The sequence below is a fragment of the Sciurus carolinensis genome, chromosome 2 (assembly GCF_902686445.1).
Source record: "Sciurus carolinensis chromosome 2, mSciCar1.2, whole genome shotgun sequence".
NCBI classification, from domain to species: domain Eukaryota; kingdom Metazoa; phylum Chordata; class Mammalia; order Rodentia; family Sciuridae; genus Sciurus; species Sciurus carolinensis.
Genome location: NC_062214.1, coordinates 29,447,099 through 29,463,446, shown reverse-complemented (window position 1 = coordinate 29,463,446; position 16,348 = coordinate 29,447,099). Strand labels below are relative to the sequence as shown.

Here is a 16,348-nt window from a genome sequence, read left to right as displayed (position 1 = left end):
TTAATAGTTGTAAAGTTATTCAAATTATCTTTTTATTGGGTGAGTTGTGATAGTGTTTTTTAGCAATTTATCTATTTTTGTTAAATTTATGTCTGTATATGTGTACATATCTTTATTATCCTTTCGATGTCTACAGAGTTTGTGGTGACATCATCTACTTATTTTTAATACTGGTAATTTGTCTTTTCTCTCTTTTCTCCTCTCTCCTGTTTCCTCTCTCCCCCATGTTGAGGATCAAACCCAGGGCCTCATGCATGCCACACAAGCACTCTTCCACTGAACTATACCCCAACCCTTTTTATTTTTCTTGTTATTCTTCCCAGAGGTTTGTCATTGATTGTTTCAAAGAGTAAAGCCAGCTTTTTGTTTCACTGATTTTTCTCTACTGTTGCCCTGTTCAAATTTTGCCAGTTTCTCCTCCTTATTTACTTCCTTCTGCTTGTCTTGATTTTATTTTACTCTTTTTTAGGTTCTGAAGTAGGCATTTAGATTACTGATTTGAGACATTTTCTTTCTTCTAATATATATACTTAGTGCTATGAACGTCCCTCAGCACCTTTACCAGTGTCCCACAGATCTTGGTATGTTCTGATTTCATTTCCAATCATTTCAGTATTTTTTGTTAAATTACCCTTTTTGACCCATAGATTATTTAAAAGTGTGTTGATTAGTTTCTAAGTGCTTGGACATTTTATCCTATTAGGTTTCTAATTTGATTCCAATGTGTGCAGTAACATAGTATAATTTCAGTGTTTTAAAGTTTGTTGAGGTCCACTTTATAACTGAGCATGTGGACTTTCTTAGATACTTGAAAAGATTGTGCATTTTGTTCTTGCTCAATGAAATGTTGTAAATTTTTATTAGATCCTATTGGCTAATTGTGTTGTCGAATTTTCTTTGTTCTTCTTAGTTTTCTATGGAGTTGTTTCAGCTTATGTTGAGAGAAGGTTTTGAAGTGTCCAAGCATAATTGTAGATTTGTCTACTCCTTTCAGTTCTATTGGTTTTACTTTACACATTTTGCAGCTCTGTTATTTTGTGTGCACACATTACAATTGCTATGTCTTCTTGGTGCATTGACCTTTTATCATTATGTAATGTTTCTGTCTCTGATAATTTTATTTGTTCTGAAGTCTACTTTTTCTGATATTATTATAGTCACTCCTACTTTCTGTTTATTAATGCTTGTATTATGTATTTTTTTCTTTATATTCTTTTCAGCCTATGTCATTATTTTTGAGGTGAGTTTCATGTAGACAGCATATTGTTGGGCCCTATTTTTAATACATTTGCCAATCTTTGTGTTTTCATTGGCATAGTTGAACCATTTAAACTTAATGTAGCTATTGATAAATTAGGGCTTATGCATATTTGGGGGGGCGCGTATTTTGTTTTGTTTTTGAGATAGGATCTTACTAAGTTGCCACGCTGCCCTTGAACTTGTACGCCTGCTACCTCAACTTCCTTGGGACTACATGTACCATCCTACCAGGCTAGGTCTATCATTCTGATTTTTTTTTTTCTGTTTGTTCTCTCTGTACCTGGTTACTCTGTTACTTGAATTATTGTCTCAGGTCCATTTGAAGTTTCCTATAGTGTTGGGGTTTTTTTTTTTTTTTTTTTTTAAGTTGCCATTGAAGAAACGAACCCAGTGCCTCATGCATCCTATGCAAGCTCTATACTGAGCTACAACCCCAGCCCCTCCTGTAGTGTTTGAGTATATCTTTTGAGTATATCTCTTTGTATAGTATTTTCATTGATTGCTGTAGGTATTGTATTATATATGAAGTCTTCTGGTGTCAACATTTTACCAATTAAGTGAAAATTAGAAGTCTTACCTTCCTTTGTATCTCTTTTCCTTCTCTTATTTTTAATATGTCGATATTCCCTCTTCATATATTTAGAATAATTTAGACAATTATATTTTCCCTTCAACCATCAAACAATTCAGAAAAATGAAAAGAAGGAAAGTTTATTTGGTTTATCCATATTTTTGCTTATTGTGTTTTTCTTCCTTCCTGATGTTCGAGGGATCCTTTTCTTATCATTTCCTTTCTTTTAAAATAACTTCATTTAAGTAATAACTTCATTAGTCATTCTTGAATAGGTCTTCTGGCAACAAATAACTTTTGTTTTCCTTTATATGATTTCCTATTTCATTCCTGAGGGACATTTTTGCTGGATGTAAGATTCTGAGTTGATGACTCTTCTTTCAACACTTGAAAAGTTTGTAATTTCCTTCTTTTTTCTTTTTTACAGTACTGGAGGTTGAATCCAGAAAGAGCTTCGCACACACTAGGCAATTGCTCTACCACTGAGCTGCAAATAATTTCCTTCTTTCCTTTATTGTTTCTCATGAAAAATCTGTCTTTCAAACCATTTTCCTTCTAATGGTAATATGCATTCCTTTCTTGTTGGTTTCAGGTTTTTTCCTTTGTCTTTAGTTTTCAGAAATTTCACTAAGGTATACCTGAATGTAAATCTCTTTGGGTTTGGAGTTTGCTCAGTATCTTGAATCTGTATATTTAAGGCTTTTTACAAAATACGGGAATTTTTTAGTCATTTCTTTGAGTACTTTGTCAGCTCTGCCCCCTCTTTCTCCTTTTCTAGAAATTCAATGACATAAATGTTAAATTTTTTATTATAGTCCTGCATGCCTCTGAGGCCCTGGGTTTTTTTTTGCCGTTGTTTGTTTCCCCTTCATTCTAGTTTCTGTCTGTTGTTCTTATTGGCTAGTTTCTATTATTCTGTCTTGTAGTTCATGGATCCTTTCCAGTTTCTTTCCCACTTTGCTGTTGAACCCATCCATTAATTTTTTCATTTCATTTCTAATGTTTTTAAGTTCTGTAGTTTCAGTTTTGCTCATGTCTTCTATTTTCTTGCTGGGGCTTTCATTTTCACTTGTTTCAAGCATATTCATAATTTCTTGTTGGAACTTTTTATCATGGCTGCTTTAAAATCTTTGTCAGACATTTCTAACTTTCTCTGTCATCAGTGCTGGCATCTGTTTCTTTTTTCATTTAATTGGCAATCTTTCTTGTTCTTGTTATGAGTCATTTTCATTTGAAATCTGGACATTCCGTGTATTATAAGACTAGATCTTATTTAAACCTTCTGTGTTAGCTGACCTCCTTACATCACTCTGACAGTAAATGAGGTAGAGATATATAGTGCCCTCTTTAATGCCAGGTGAGGGTAGAAGCCCAGGTTTCCCTTTAGCCTCTGTTGACATGGGAGAGTGAGGAGGCTCCTTGTTATTACCAGGATGGGAGTTCCAGCTCTCTACAAAGCTTTCACTGGTACTCTGTGACTGGGAAAGTGCTTGTTGCTGCTGTTGGTAGTAAAATCCAGATTGTCCATCTCCTCTGTCATTACTCCAGTGGAGAAAAGTATAGTTTCCTCATTAGTGGAAAGAGGTGGAACTCAGGGTTCGTATGTTGTCTCCACTGATATTACAAAGGTGGGGCCTCATTACCACCTGTCAGTATAAAACCCCAACTTCCAAAGAGGCCTAATCTGACACTATCCCAGCAAACCAAATGGGGTACCCTGTTATCTCTCAGCCAGGATAGAAATCTAGGCTCTCCTTTTTTACTTTGGCAGGCGTGTATAGGGATGTAGCTACAGTATTTTCTGGGATATATTAACCTTGAAATTGAGCAGTCATTGTCTAAAAGTTTTCTGTCCTCCCAGTCTACCCCTTTCATGGTCCTTTGATTAGAGAAAACAGATTTTTTTGTGGCTCTTTTTTGGTTTTTGTCTGTTGGCATTTCTGGTTTGTCAGCTTCTCTAGCTCCAAGTCTGAGATATGTGAGATAAAAAGAAGTTGCAGGGAACACACTGCCACACAGTTCCTTGGATCTCTTGAACTTTCTTGTGTTTGTTGTATATGTAATGCCCAGAGGTTTTAGTTGTATTTAGCTTGAGAAGTAGGAGAATGAATATCTACTCCATCTTTCTAGAATCAGAAGTCTACTCGGCTGTATTTGATGGAGGTATAGACAGTAACTCTATTATCTTTTATCAATCAGTGTTTTTGTTAATAATGATACTTAACATTTCTCATGTACACACGGTGTGCTCAGGTATTGTTCCAAATGTTTTTCATATATTAAGTTGCTTAATTCCTGTGAGATTCTAGGAAGTAGTTACTAATGTTTTTCTGCTTTTATCAAATGAGGAAATTGAGGCATAGAAAAGATAAATAGCATGCTCAAAGGCTCTGACTAATTCATGATTAAACCCCAGGCTCTCTGACTCCATAAGCCTCTATTACATGTGACCCGAGACAAATCTAGTAATAGTTCTTTATGCTTTATATCATAGCACCATGACTTTTCTTTTTGGAAGCTTATCATAGTTTTTCTATGTTAGAATTCAGAAATTTTATTAGGATATGTGTACATACAGGTCTTTTTCCAATAATAATAATTTTCTCTGGAACCCAGCATGTCTTTTGATCAGAAAACTTAGGTATTTCTACTGCTCAGTGACATATTTTTTTGAAATTTAAAAAGTTTCCTCTTATCTACCCACTTAAAAATGTTTTTTAAAAGACTGTTTCAAGAGACTACAAAGATACTCAGTAAAAAAAAAAGAAGTGAGTTACTTCTAATTTGCCAAAAACTTTCTTTTTCTTATAAATTAGAGGAAAAATTACAGTTAAACCCTACAATCAAGTTGTGAGAAACTGCTTGCACCTTAAGAGTTCTGTCATAAGTTATATGACACTGGAAGACTTACTTGGTTTACAGCTTTTGGTGTAAGAAAGAAAAGTGGGATGGCCAAGGAAAGTGAGCTATGATACCAGAGTCAGCATCCCTATTTACTGTTACTTTTAACCATTTCAAGAAGTAAATGAAGCTGAATATAGTGGTGTACATCTGTAATCCCAGCAACTCATGAGGCTGAGGTAGGAGTATTGCAAGTTCAAAGTCAGCCTCAGCAATGTAGCAAGTCCCTAAGCAGTTTAGCAAAACTCTGTCTCAAAATGAAAAATAAAAGGGGCTGGTGATGTGTCTCAGTGGTTAAGGGCCCCTGGGTTTAATCCCTGGTACCAAAAAAAAAAAAAAAAAAAAAAAAAAAAAAAAGGTGAATGATAGTTACATAAAACAATAATTACAAAAATGCATCACTGAGCTTACAAATATGAAGATTTGATCTTTATGACCATATAGCACAAAAGATAGGGGATGAGGTGGGCATGGTGGCATATGCCTGTGGTAATCCCAGTTACTCAGTAGACTGAGGCAAGAGGATTAAAACTTCAAAGCTACCCACCATTTGACCCAGCTATCCCAGTCCTTGGCCTATACCCAAAGGACTTAAAATCGGCATACTACAGTGACACACCTACATCAATGTTTATAGCAGCTCAATTCACAATACCTAAACTATGGAACCAACGTGGATGCCTTCAACAGATGAATGGATAAAGAAAATGTGGTACATATACACAACAGAAAACTTTAAAGAACAATGAAATTATGGCATTTGCAGGTAAAAGAATGGAACTAGAATATCACGCTAAGTGAAATAAGCCAATCCCAAAAAACCAAAGGCTGAATGTTTTCTCTGCTAAGGAGATGCTGATCCATAGTGGGGCAGGTGCAGGGGTAGCTTTTAGGGAAGAATGAAGGAACTTTGGATTGTGCAGAGGGGAGCAAGGGGAGGGGTGGGAAAGGGAAGGACAGTAGAATGAGAGACATCATTACCCTATATACATGTATGTTTATACTACTGGTGTGACTCAGCACCATGTACAGCCAGAGGAATGACAAGTTATGTTCCATTTGTGTACGATGTATCAAAATGCATTCTACTGTCATGTATAACCAATTAGAACAAATTAAAAAAATATTAATTTAAAAAAAAGACAAAACTTCAAGACTAGCCTGGGCAACTTTGCAAGACCCTGTTTCAAAATAAAAAGGGCTGGGGGTGTAGATGTGGTAGACTGCCCCTGGGTTTGATCTATAGTACCATTAAAAAAAAAAAAAAAAAAAAAAAAAAAAAAAAAAAAAAACCTGGTAATGGAGCCAGGAAATATCAGATGGTAACTCATGAAGAGTACTGGCCTGGCATGGTACCACATGCCTGTAATCCCAGGGACTTGGGAGGCTGAAGCAGAAAGATGGTAAGTTAGAGGCCACTCTCAGCAACTTAGCAAGATCCTGTCTCAAAATTTAAAAAATAAAATAAAGGCCAGGGATGTAGGTCAGTGTTACAGCACCCTTGGGTTCAAGCCCTAATACAGAAAGGAAGGAAGAAAGGGAGGGAGGGCACTTGAAAAAGTAAGTAGGTAGGCACTACAAAGTTTTTTCTCTCTTTTGATCATATTGAAATGACAAAAATTTGTAAAAGCAGTAATTATGATCTGTATTATTGGGTTTATAAAATATACAGAATATAGGATGATGATGATATAATGATGTTAAAAAAGAAGGAGTGGGAATGGATGTATATTGGAGCAAATTTCGTGTGTTTTACTGAAATTAGTATTACTCTATGTTGTGATAAGATACATATTATAATTTCTAGAGTAATTACTAAGAACTAAAATATATGTAGTTTAAAAATCAACAAAGCACTCTTGAGTATTTATCACACAGAGGTGAAAACTTAAGTTTACACAGAATCATGTACCTCAATGTTTATAATAGTTTTATTTGTAATAGCCAAAATCTGGAAACAACCAAGATGGTCCCCAACAGGTGAATGGTTACACAAACTGTAGTACATACAGACCATGGAATACTGTGTAGCAGTAAAAGGAACAAACTGTTGATACACACAGTAGCTGAGATGAATCTCAAAAAAATTATGCTGAGTAGAAGAAACTAATTCCAGAAAGTTAGATACTTTATGATTCCATTTATATATCACTTTTGAAATGATAGAATTTTAGAAATGCAGGATTTCTGGTTGTTGCCAGAAGTTAAGTATGAATGGTGAAGATGAAAGTAAAGGTGAAGAAGTGCCTTGTCACTCTGGATCCAAGATGGCGGACTAGAGGGAGGCTGCGTTCCTTGTCGATCCGTAACTCTGGTTTCAAGCAGAGGATATCTGTTTCTCGGTGAGGCAGTTTTTGCTGCTTATTGATCCCCTGGTGTTTACCCCATTTGTCTGCTGTGATGACCTGCAGTCTGCCAGCATATCAACACCTTTTTTGAGTGCAGATTGCTCACTGTCAGGCGTCTGTCATCCACCATTTGCCTGCCTCTCGCCTGTCCATCGCCTGCCTTACACCTATCCATCACCCAACGCACGAGGTTCACCTCCCGATCTTCCAACAACGGTCAGCAAACTGATCACCAACCACCAATGGAGCACCAGCTGCCTCCTGTTGCCTGGAAGTTCTCTGTCACAGTACCTGCAGGTTTGATTACACGTGGCTGCCGCCATTTTGAGACAACAGCCACGCCCCGTAGGACCTCTGGCCAGCCAGACTGAGCCCTGTCTCCAGGATACCTCAGCCCAACCAATCACTCCCTGCCTCTGGGGCCCTCACATCCACTGACTGCTCCCTGCCGCCAGGACCCCAAGACCAACTGATTGCGCCCTATCACCGGGACCCCAGACTGACTGATTGCATCCGGCCTCCAGGATCCCAAAACCACACAAAACACACCCGACCTCCAGGACCCCTGCTGGACCAACCGCATCTCGTCTCCAGGACCTCCAGCCGACCACGTCCACCCCTGAGCTGCAGCTCCCCATTTGCCAACACATTTTGAAGCCAGAGCGGCAATCTTGGATAATCCTGGAAACCGTAGCTCTGATCTTTGGGTGGGGCAAATCCCATCCTGCGACGCCTGCTGGAGGCTTGAAGCTCATTTTCAGGTACCTCTCATGCATCAGGCTACTGAACACTGGGAGGTTTCATTAGTATATGACTGTTATACTATAGATTTTCTTTTTTCTCCTTTTTAAAAAATTTAAGTTTTTATTTCTTTACTTTTCTTGTTCTCTTTTCCTTTTATTTACCTGTTCCCTCAGAGTCTCTTTCTCCCTTTTTTGCATGCTAACATCGATTTCTTTTGATTGCACTCTCACCCTATTTTCTAGAACTTCTGTATATTCTTTTCTTATCCCATTAACAGCCACATTCTACATCCCTCTGCATCCTCTTTGTCCTCCATTAGAAACTGCAGACCTTATTGCAAACCTGTTTGTTTTACCGAAGATAATATTTGAACTCATTTTGTTTACTATGACAATTTTGTTATTGTCCCCATAGGGGCTATTTGGTCTAGGATTGCATAGTGTCTGATTTGGGCACTGCTAATATTGATCTCCCCTTAAAGAAAGGGTTTTGGAAACCTGTAGGGCCACTATAAGCCTATAGGGGGAAATCTGCAATACCCAGATCTGCACTGCTAGAGGGGAAGATACGTGAACAACATGAAAAAACAAGGGAAGAAAATGATCCAAACAACTCTAGATTCTATATTAATAGAATCCAATGACAGTATGTTAGAAGAAATGTCAGAAAAAGACTTCAGATTATACATGATTAAGATGATTTGCTAAGCAAAGGATGAGATAAGAGAGCAAATGCAATGAATGATAATACCAATAAGCTGAAAGAGCACCTGCAGGAAGCAAAAGATCATTTTAACAAAGATATAGAGATTCTCTCAAAAAAAAAAAAAAAAACGGAAATCCTTGAAATGAAGGAGACAATAAACCAAATAAAAAATTCAATGGGAAGCATCACCAAAAGACTAGACCACTTGGAAGACAGAACCTCAGACAATGAAGACAAAATATTTAATCTTGAAAATAAAGTTGCCCAAACAGAGAAGATGGTAAGAAATCATGAACAGAATCTCCAAGAACTATGGGACATCATGAAAAGACCAAATTTAAGAATTATTGGGATTGAGGAAGGCACAGAGATACAAACCAAAGGAATGAACAACCTATTCAGTGAAATAATAGCAGAAAATTTCCCAAACCTGAAGAATGAAATGGAAAACCAAATACAAGAGGCTTACAGAACACCAAATGCACAGAGTCACAACAGATCCACATCAAGGCACGTAATAATGAAAATGCCTAACATTCAAAATAAAGATAGGATTTTAAAGGCCGCGAGAGAAAAGCATCAGATTACATATAGGGGGAGACCAATACGGATAGCAGCTGACTTCTCAACCCAGACTCTAAAAGCTAGAAGGGCCTGGACCAACATATTTCAAACTCTGAAAGAACATGGTTGACAACCAAGAATCCTATACCCAGCAAAACTAACCTTCAGATGTGAAGATGAAATAAAATCCTTCCATGATAAACAAAAGTTAAAAGAATTTACAAATAGAAAGCCTGCACTACAGAATGTTCTCAACAAAATATTCCATGAGGAGGAAATGAAAAAACAACAATGTAGGTCAGCAAAGGGAGGAACTACCTTAGAGAAAAACCACTCAAAGGAGAAACCAAGCCAACTTAAAAACCAAAAATAAGCCAAATGACTGGGAATACAAATCATATCTCAATAATAATCCTGAATGTTTTAATGGACTAAACTCATCAATCAAAAGACATAGACTGGCAGAATGGATTAAAAAGAAAGACCCAACAATATGCTGCCTACAAGAGACTCATCTCATAAAAAGACATCCATAGACTAAAGGTGAAAGGATGGGAAAACCTACCACGCACATGGACTCAGTAAAAAAGCGGGGTTAACATTCTCATATCAGATAAAGTGGACTTCAAGTCAAAGTTAGTCAGAAGGGATAAAGAAGAACATTTCATACTGCTTAAGGGAACCATAAGTCAGGAAGATATAATGATAGTAAATATTTATGCCCCAAACAATGGTGCATCCCTGTACATCAAACAAATCCTTCTCAATTTCAGGAATCATGTATACCACAACACAATAATTCTGGGTGACTTTAACACACCGCTGTCACCACTAGATAGATCTTCCAAACAAAATCCAACCAAAGAAACCATAGAACTCAATAACACAATCAATAACCTAGACTTAATAGACATATATAGAATATTCCATCCATCAACGAGCGGATTCACTTTCTTCTCAGCAGCACGTGGAACATTCTCAAAAATAGACCATATGTTATGCCACAAAGCAGCCTTTAGGAAATGCAAAAAAATAGAGATACTGCCTTGTGTTCTATCAGATCATAATGGACTGAGAGTAGAAATCAATGACAAAATAAAAAAGAGAAATTACTCCAACACCTGGAGACTAAATAATATGCTATTGAATGAAACATGGATAACAGAAAACATCAGGGAGGAGATTAAAAAATTCTTTGAGGTCAATGAGAACGACGATACAACATATCAAAATCTCTGGGACACTATGAAAGCGGTAATAAGAGGAAAATTCATTGCATGGAGTGCATTCCAGAAAAGAATGAAAAGTCAACAACTAAATGACCTAACATTACAGCTCAAAGCCCTAGAAAAAGAAGAACAGAATAACAGCAAAAGTAGTAGAAGACAGGAAATAATTAAAATCAGAGCAGAAATCAATGAAATTGAAACAAAAGAAACAATTCAAAAATTGACAAAAAAAAAAGTTGGTTCTTTGAGAAAGTAAACAAAATAGACAAACCCTTAGCCACACTAACAAAGAGAAGGAGAGAGAAAACTCAAATTACTAAAATTTGTGATGAAAAAGGAAAGATCATGACAGACACCACTGAAATACAGAACATAATGAGAAGCTACTTTGAAAATCTGTATTCCAACAAAATAGAAACTACCAAAGACATTGACAAATTTCTAGAGACATATGCTCCTCCCAAACTGAACCAGGAGGACATACACAATTTAAACAGATCAATATCAAGCAATGAAATAGAAGAAGCCATTAAAAATCTACCATCCAAGAAAAGCCCAGGACCAGACGGATTCTCAGCCAAGTTCTACAAGACCTTCAAAGAAGAACTCTTTCCAATACTTCTCAAAGTATTCCAGGAAATAGAAAAGGAGGGTATCCTACTGAACTCATTGTATGAAGCTAATATCACCCTCATACCCAAACCAGGAAAAGACACATCAAGGAAAGAAAATTTTGGACCAATATCCTTGATGAATATAGATGCAAAGATCCTTAATAAAATATTGGCAAACCGTATCCAAAAACATATTAAGAAAATTGTGCACCACGATCAAGTGGGGTTCATCCCTGGAATGCAAGGATGGTTCAAAATTCATAAATCAATAAACGTAATCCATCATGTCAATAGACTTAAGGATAAGAATCATGGTTATTTCAATTGACACAGAAAAAGCGTTTGACAAAATACAATACCCCTTCATGCTCAAAACACTAGAAAAAATAGGGATAGTAGGAACATTGTAAAGGCTATTTATGCTAAGCCCATGGCCAACATCATTCTTAATGGAGAAACCATTCCCTTTAAAAACAGGAACAACACAGGGATGTCCTCTTTCACCACTTCTATTCAACATTGTCCTCGAAACTCTAGCCAGAGCAATTAGGCAGACTAAAGAAATTAAAGGGATACAAATAGGAAAAGAGGAACTTAAGCTGTCACTATTTACGGATGACATGATTCTATATTTAGAGGATCCAAAAAACTCCTCCAGAAAACTTCTAGACCTCATCAATGAATTCAGCAAAAAAGCAGGCTATAAAATCAACATGCATAAATCTAAAGCATTTTTATATGCAAGCAACGAAATACAATAGCATCGAAAAAATAAAATACTTGGGAATCAATCTAACCAAAGAGGTAAAAGATCTCTACAATGAAAACTATAAAACCTTGAAGAAAGAAATTGAGGAAGACCTTAGAAGATGGAAAGATCTCCCATGTTCTTGGATAGGCAGAATTAATATTGTCAAAATGGCCATACTACCAAAAGTGCTAGACAGATTCAGTGCAATTCCAATGAAAATCCCAGTGACGTACCTTACAGAAATAGAGCAAGCAATCATGAAATTCATCTGGAAGAATAAGAAACCCAGAATAGCTAAAGCAATCCTTAGCAGGAAGAATGAAGCAAGGGGTATTGCAATACCAGAACTTCAACTATACTACAAAGCAATAGTAACAAAAACGGCATGGTATTGGCACCAAAATGGACAGGTAGATCAACGGTATAAAATAGAGGACACGGACACAAACCCAAATAAATACAATTTTCTCATACTAGACAAAGGTGCCAAAAAGATGCAATGGAGAAAAGATAGCCTCTTCAACAAATGGTGCTGGGAAAACTGGAAATCCACATGCAGCAGAATGAAACTAAACCCCTATCTCTCACCCTGCACAAAACTCAACTCACAATGGATCAAGGACCTTGAAATCAGACCAGAGACCCTGCATCTTATAGAAGAAAAAGTAGGTCCAAATCTTCAACATGTTGGCTTAGGATCAGACTTCCTTAACAGGACTCCCATAGCACAAGAAGTAAAAGCAAGAATCAATACCTGGGACAAATTCAAACTAAATAGCTTTCTCTCAGCAAAGGAAACTATCAGCAATGTGAAGAGAGAGCCTATAGAGTGGGAGAATATCTTTGCCACTCATACTTCAGATTGAGCACTAATTTCTAGAATCTATAAAGAACTCAAAAAACTCTACACGAAGATTACAAACAACCCAATCAACAAATGGGCTAAGGATATGAACAGACACTTCACAGAAGAAGATCTACAAGCAATCAACAAACATGAAAAAATGTTCACCATCTTTAGTAATAAGAGAAATGCAAATCAAAACTACCCTAAGATTCCATCTCACCCCAATTAGAATGGCAATTATCAAGAATACTAGCAACAATAGATGTTGGAGAGAATGTGGGGAAAAAGGTACACTCATACATTGCTGGTGGGGCTGCAAATTAGTGCAGCCACTCTGGAAAGCAGTGTGGAGATTCCTTAGAAAACTTGGAATGGACCTACCATCTGACCCAGCTATCCTACTCCTCGGCCTATACCCAAAGGACTTAAAATCAGCATACTACAGAGATACAGCCACATCAATGTTCATAGCTGCTCAATTCACAGTAGCCAGACTGTGGAACCAACCTAGATGCCCTTCAATTGATGAATGGATAAAGAAACTGTGGTATATATATACAATGGAATATTACTCAGCTATAAAGAATAATAGAATTATGGCATTTGCAGGCAAATGGATGAAATTGGAGAATATCATGCTAAGTGAGATAAACCAATCTCAAAAATCCAAAAGACGAATGATCTCACTGATAAGCAGATGATGACACATAATGGGGGATCAGAGGGGGGCAAGAATGGAGGAAGGGGGGACTGTATAGAGGGAAAAGAGAGGTGGGAGGGGTAGGGGGAAGAAAAAAAATAACGGAATGAGTCAAACGTCATTACTCTATGTAAATGTATGAATATGCAAATGGTATGCTGTTACTCCAGAACAAACAGAAACAACATGTATCCCATTTGTTTACAATAAAAATAAATTGAAAAAGAAAAAAAAGAAAATAAAGGTGAAGGGTAGAAGTATGTGGTTATTAAAGGATAATACTAGGTATCCTCATGGTGTGGGCACTGTTCAGGATCTTATTATGATAGATATAGACACAGCACAAATTAGTACAAACAAGTGGAGAAATCTGAATAAGACTGGTGAGTTCTGTCAATGTCCATACTGTTTGTAATATGATATTATAGTTACATATAACTAATGTATAGTTGTGATATTATATGGCAAATTATAGCTATGGTGGGAAACTGGATACACAAAGTATCCCTGTTATTTCATAGAACTAACTATGAATCTGTAATTACCTTAATAAAATTTTATTTAAGAAAAAATGTTTTAAAACTCAAAAAATAAAATGGTACACTAGAAAATACCTACTTAGTAAGAGGTCAGAAAAAGAACATGAGACATCTAGAAAACAAATAGTAAAGTGGCACATAAATCCAGCCATAGCCATAGGAACATTGAATGTATTACACTCCAGTTAAGAGGCAGAGATTGACAGACTAGATGTTTTTTAAAATTAAGGTCCATCTCTGTATTACCTACAAGAGACATAGTTTAGATTCTAAGACATAAGATTATGGAAAAAAGATCTTTTTTTCCTTTATTTTTAAATCTTTTTTCCCGTATTTTTATTGGTGCATTATAGTTGTACATAATAGTGGGATTTATTATATATTCATACATGCACACAGTATAATAATATAATTTGATTGACCAGTATCATTTTCCAGTATTTTCTCTTTCCCTTCCACCTCCTTCCCCCTGATCCTTTTCCTCTACTGATCTTCAGTTTTCATGAAATTCACTCCCCAATTTTCTTTTCCTTTTTCCTCTCTAGCTTCCACATAGAAAACATAACGACCCTTGATTTTTCTGAGTTTGGCTTATTTTACTTAACATAATGTTTTCAAGTTCCATCCTTTGGAAAAAGATATCTTAAAAACAGTATGCATAAGATAACTGCTGCTATCAAACAAAATAAATTTTAAGACAAAAAATTGCTGGAGATAAAGAGGGACATTTTATAATAAAATGGTTACATAGTATTTACATTGTATTCAGTATTACAATTAATTCAGAGGTAATTTCAAGTATATAGGAGGATGTGCATAGGTCATATTAAATACTACATTTTTTATGACAGATTTTAAGCATCCATAGATTTTGGTATTAGTGGTTGGTAGTGGGATTTTGGAACTAATCCCCCTCAGATATTGAGGGGCAACTGTAACTGAACAGTAAAAGTTGAGAAATTCAATATCTCACTCTCAGTAATGACTTAAACTAGACAGAAAATCACCAAGCACATACAAGAATTGAATACTATCACCAACTTGAACAGAGTCACATTTATAGAACACTACCTAATGACTGTAGAATATACATTTCTCTTTTTTTGAGCACACATGGAACATTCCCCAAGGCATACCATATTCTAAGCAAAAGGTTGATGAAAAGTTGGGAGTTTGTTTATTTATTTATTTATTTATTTAGTGATCCTGGGGATTGAACCCAGGGGTACTGTACCACTGAGCTACATTCCCCAGCCCTTTTTTTTTTTTTTGGGAGACAAGGTCTCACTAAATTGCTCATGGTCTTGTTAAGTTATATAAACTAACCTCAAACTTGTGATCCTCCTGCCTTAGCTTTCTGAGTAGCTGGGATTATAGGGGTGATTCACAACACTCAGTTAATGGTCAAAAGTTTTTTCAAGGGCAAAAAAAGTAACATTTTAGGCTTGCTATTTATAAGAACTAAAATTCTTAGAAAACATGGGAGTACATCTGTATGCCCTCATATTTGACAATACATTCTTAGATGTAATGCCAAAAAGCACAAGTGACAAGAGATGAATCAAGATAAAAAACAGATAAGAACAAAAGAGAAATCAGATTTCATCAAATTTAAGTTTTTTATGCATCAAAGGACATTATCAAAAAAGTAAAAAGACAACCTACAAAATGGAAGAAAATATTTGCAAATCATGTATCTGAAAAGGGCTTAGCATCCAAAATATGTTAAGAATTCTTAAAACTCAACAACAGAAATACAGTTCAGTTTTAAAATAAATGAAGGACTTGAACACCATTCTCCCTCCAAAGAAGATGTACAAATAAAGTAAGAATGTGAAAAGAGGTTCAACATCATTAGTCATTAGGGAAACAAAAATCAAAACCACAATGACTAGGCAAGAGGCTGGAGCTGGAAGAGCTTGAATTCATACCCAGCCTGGGCAACATAGTGAGACCCTCTCAAAACACACACACATGCCTCACAAGCACAAGGCCCTTGGTTCAATCCCCAGCACCACAAACACACACACACACGCACAGATACCACTTCACATCCATGAAGATAAATATTAAAAAAAAAAAAAAAAAAAAAGCACAGGAGTGGGGAGGTTGAAGCAGGAGGATCACGAGTTCAAAGCTAGCCTCAGCAACTTAGCAAGGCCCTAAGAACTTAGCAAGACCCTGTCTCTAAATTTAAAAACTAAAAAAAAAGGGGGGGTGGGCAGGGCTAGAGATGTGGCTCAGTGGTTAAATGCTCTGGGCTTATGCCTCAATTCAATCAAAAAAAAAAAAAGGTTGATGATGTGAAGACATTTGAACCTTCATGAATTGCTGTAATAATTGTAATGATGTAAAATGGTATAGCTTCAGTGAAAAACAATTTGGTTTTTCCTCAAAAAGTTAAACAATGTACTGCATGACTCAGCAATTCTACTCCTAAGAATATACCCAAAAGAATTGAAAACAGAGACTGAAACAAATCCTTGACACAAATAATCTTAATAGCACTATTCACATTTGAAAGAACTCAAATGTCCATTAGCTGATAAATAGATAAAACACTGTGTATCACAAG

The 16,348-nt window shown here is 36.3% G+C and overlaps 1 protein-coding gene across 2 annotated transcripts in view; it reads left to right on the top strand.

Annotated features, from left to right (window-relative positions):
• Rnf24 (ring finger protein 24) overlaps positions 1-16,348 on the top strand; it is an 82,634-nt gene that overhangs the window by 42,274 nt on the left and 24,012 nt on the right. The gene's annotated exons all lie outside the window — the stretch shown is intronic.